The sequence below is a fragment of the Mus caroli genome, chromosome 8 (genome assembly GCF_900094665.2).
Source record: "Mus caroli chromosome 8, CAROLI_EIJ_v1.1, whole genome shotgun sequence".
NCBI classification, from domain to species: Eukaryota; Metazoa; Chordata; class Mammalia; order Rodentia; family Muridae; genus Mus; species Mus caroli.
The window spans coordinates 73,569,505-73,574,186 of record NC_034577.1 but is presented as its reverse complement, the minus strand read 5'-3'; positions in this window follow the sequence as shown (position 1 = coordinate 73,574,186).

The window sequence follows — 4,682 nt, the reverse complement described above, 5'->3', positions numbered from 1 at the left end:
AGTTTATAACTGGGTTCCTCATGGAGTTTGTAGACTTCCTCAATTGTGTTGATTGTGTGGCCCTTTCCCATCCATGTTGCCGACTCTCTTCCTTAGGTTCTGTATTGATTTCATCACTTCATTCATCTCTTCATTGTACCCTCTTTGAAGTCACTGATCATTTCACAAGAAAACATTCAAAGTATTCGTGTGACATGCTCCACATTTCTGATCAATGGATTAAATATTTAAGTTGTCTTCTCTTAAGTAGTCTTGTGTGTGTGTGTGTGTGTATTCAAGTGTGTGCATATGCGAATGTGTGTGTGCATGTGTGTTTGTGTGTGTGTGTGTGTGTGTGTGTGTGCACATGTGTATCTCCTTCTTACCTTCCCATTTGAGTGCTAAGACTGCAGAAGCTCATGCCATTCTGTTCAATTTTTACGGTAGCTGTAGAATTCTAATGCAGTTACTGACACTATTTAGCAAGGGCTTTAATCCACTGAGCTGTTTCCCAAGTTCCATATTTGGTCTTTTTCTCAATGAGTACCCTTCCCAGATGAGGTTCATTCCCAATACTACTTCGAGAGTGGAAAGTCCCTCACAGTAACAGCAAAAACACTAAACCAACCCAAATGTAGTTGTACATTTTAAATATAGTATTTTACTATATCACCAATGATGACTGAAAAGACAACATGAAGTGTGATATAAAGGACATTTAAAAGATTACGCAAGGTAATGATAGAAATAATAATCATATGAAAGAAAGGAACAGGCAAGGAAACAAAGGAGAAAAAAGAATCTAAATATAAATAAATAAATAGGCAGAATTATGACAATATTATAAGAGGTATAGAAAGAAGGATCAAATAGAAATGGATTGCTCTGGAAAGAAAAAGTCTGTAAGCAAAATTATTTAGCTACTTGAAGAACACAAAACAGTGTGAGCTGCATTAAAAATAAAACAATAAAAGAGTGTAATAAAAGCAAAAACATTCAAGGTAGAAGAAAAAAATGTAAAGAAAACCAAAACAAGACAACAAAAAATCCTAACCCAGAAGCAAGGCAGTGGAGCAGATTCTTTCTGAATCCTCTAACACCAGAGAATGCCAGGTGGAAGGCTGTCAGCTAAAGTATGAGACACTTACACTTAAGACTGCTCTAATCTGTCCTGAGTCCAGAACCGGTTTTAGCTCAGCAAGTTGCTATCAACATGTCTTCTTCCATCCTTTCTGTATCAGGACAAACTTCCAGAAACCTTAATCTTTGCAGCTGGTGGAACTGCTGATATCTAGGCCATGAGATGTCTCCTCAATTTGTTTGGTGTATGGATTAGAGAGGTAGAACACTGAGACCCATTTCTAGAAGACCCATTTTGGTCCTTCTTGTCTTGTTCAGTATTGAATGTATCATATGAGGCAGGTGGTTGTGGAAAATCAGCTCTCCCGGATCTATAAAGAGTTCATCTGGAGTGGAAAGCAATATGGCTTTCTGAAGTTACCCAATAATCTTTGAGTCTCCACCTCAGTTATTGTTTCCAAAGAAAAATGGTGAGACCACAAACAAAGAAGACCTTCAGAACCCAAGCTTCTTGTCCATTGACCTTCTCAGTGTACTAAGTCCACTCCTCTCCAACCCACAGCAATTTCATGCAGCCATTCCCTAAACAGAGAAGGGAAATGTCTGCTTCCAGTTTCCTGGTGTGTATCCCAGCCTTGACCAGTTCAGTCTTAAAAAATATGTTCTCTCTCAATATGGCAGTCAGCCATAACCCTCCCGTGTTGAAACTCTTGTTTTTTTGGTTTTTTTTGTTTTTCCGAGACAGGGTTTCTCTGTGTAGCCCTGGCTGTCCTGGCACTCACTTTGTAGACCAGGCTGGCCTCGAACTCAGAAATCCGCCTGCCTCTGCCTCCCGAGTGCTGGGATTAAAGGCGTGCGCCACCACGCCCGGCTCCGTGTTGAAACTCTTAATCTCTTTATCTGAGCTTCCTCCTTTACCTTTTAATGAGACCTTTCCTTCTTCCTCCTCTGTTGTGAGCCACATGGTGGGAGCCAGATATAGCTACCATTCTTCTTTTTCTTGGTGATTGTTTTCAGCACACCAGTCACCCCTTTGTGACCTCTGATGGTGTTTCACTTTTTGAGCCTTTAGAACGATATCTCTGGATTGTTCTCTCTACTCTTGTTGTTCACTACCTCAAATAGAGACAGCTCATAGTTCACCATTGGTCTAGTACCCTTTCTCTTGCTGTGATAAAACACACCTTAGGGGAGAAAAGGGTAATTTCAGCTTACAATTCAAAACTCACCATCCGTCATTGAGGGAGATTAGGGCAGAAACTCAGGAGAAACCATGGAGGGATTCTGCTTTCTGGGTCACTCTCTGACTTGCTCCCTGCTAGCTTTCTTAGACAATTCAGGCTCATATGTATACAGGTGGTGTCTCCTACAGTGAGCTATGGCCCCCTAGATCAATCAACAGTCCAGACAGGTTCTCACACATGTGGCCATAAGCCAGTCTAATCAACAAATTTCTTTAGTTGTAAGTAAGTCCCTTTTCCTAGAAAGCTAGGATGTGTCAAGTTGATAATAAAAAAAAAACTACTAGTGTCAACTATTTTATTCTAGAACCTTCTAGAATGTTCTTACATGGCTGTTCTGGGTCTAAAACAAACAGATATCCTCCTTCTTTTACAAAACTGTTATGTCATAATATTTGTTATAAAATGAAGCAATCTGCTGGAGTTAACATCTGCCCTTTCTTGGTGATGCTTTAAGAGCAACCACAGATGGTGGAAAGCCACCAGAAATTCTTTCAATGAGTCAGGGTGTAATACAGAGTTCTAAGGCCATGGCTTTCAGTCTCTGTTTCTTCCCCACACTAGAACCAACCACATTGTTATAGATTTAGCATTTATGGTACGGTGGTCAGATCAGGTGACCCTGTAAAGTTGTTTACTTCTGAAGCTTTAAAGCCAGCAGACTCTTCCTGTAAATTTTGGTGCTAAGCTTGTTAAATAAATATTTTTAAGGAGCAAATTCATATGATCATTTTATTTTTTATTTTATTGGTTATTTTATTTATTTACATTTCAAATTTTACCATTCCTTCCCAGTTAGACCCTCTATCCCCCTTCCCCATTACCCCTCCTTCTATGAGGGTGCTCACTCACCTCAGTGCCCTAGCATTCCCCTTGAGTCATCAAGCCTCCACAGGACTAAGGGGCTCCCCTCCCATTGATGCCAGATAAGGTAATTCTCTGCTACATATTTAGTTGGAGCCATGGGCCTTCCCATGTGTACTCTTTATGGGTCAGAAATCCATTGAATTCAAGAATTCACCATTTTTCATTAATTAATTAGCCTTAATTCAATGTTGGTCCTCCATGGCCAGGAAGAGGGTTTTTTTTTTTTTTTCTTTTTCAATCAGGTATAATCTTGGGTCTTCTTGGAATGGGTGTAGGTCTCTCAGGCCCTAGAAGTTGTAGTAACTTACAGTCAACTTCAGAGTTATGAGACTTAAAGTGAAGTCTTACTGAGGCATGTTTTTACAATCTCCTGTGGCTCTCTCCAAATTCAAAAACAAAGATCCCCCAACTCCTAACTCAGAATTTACTACCTGGTGTTGGCAAAGACAACCCAAAAACTCAAATGACAATGACAAGAAGCAGGGTGGAAAGATAGTAAATGTCTTATTGATTTTAGTCCAATTAATGTCTCATTACTATTGGTTTTCTGGAGAGTTCATGATTTATTAATCTAACCTCAGTAAGTAGAAATCTTTCAAATATTGTCACCACATTTGGAAATGCAATCCTGAGAGCCAGGGAAAGTTCAGCACTGTCCTTTCTATTCCCACAATGGCCACCCTGGGTAACATTGCTACAGTTTCACAAGGGCTTTGTTTTCCTTTAACAGACTTTTATTATTTAAAGGGTTAGGTTCACTCTGAAAAGCTGAAAGGAACAGCAGTTTCTTAGACAATTCTGTCTTCACACATGCATAGACTCTTCCACAACAATAACACGTGTGTCAGGATTGATCAACCTACATTGTCACATTAGCATCATCCACATTTACAGTTTACATAAGAGTTCTCTCCTGCATCATACATACAGTAACTGTATGGGCTTTGATGACTATTCAATGAAACATACCTATATTATTATTAATATTATTATTGTTATCATTATTCTTCACTTTTCAACTTTACATCCTGTTCAATACCCACTCCCAGCCACCCACTTTCATAATCCTCCCTTCCTTGCCCCCTTCCCTTCTGAGGGTGGCCCTCCTGGGTATTCCCACACCCTGGCACTTCAAGTCTCTGTGAGGCTAAGTGCTTCCTCTCCCACTGAGGCCAGACAAGGCAGCCCAGCTAGAAGAATAAATCCCATGTACAGGCAACTGTGAGGCAATGGGATATGAACAGACAGCTTGGTCTCCAGTCGAGCTGAGGCCATGAACCCCAGTAGGACCCGGTGGTGATAATTTTCACCTACATGGAATGGAAGGGTTCCCTCATGTCTCCTGGACCCCTGGCTACTGTCAAAGTTACCGCCCCCACAGCGCCCACAGCCTCCACAGGAGACTGACCTTCAAGTTAGACTCCTCACAGTTATCTGTCAACAGCAAGATAATACAGCCCACTATAAGAGGGGCTGCTTGGCCCCTCCTCGCTCTCTTAAGCTTTTACTTTCCTT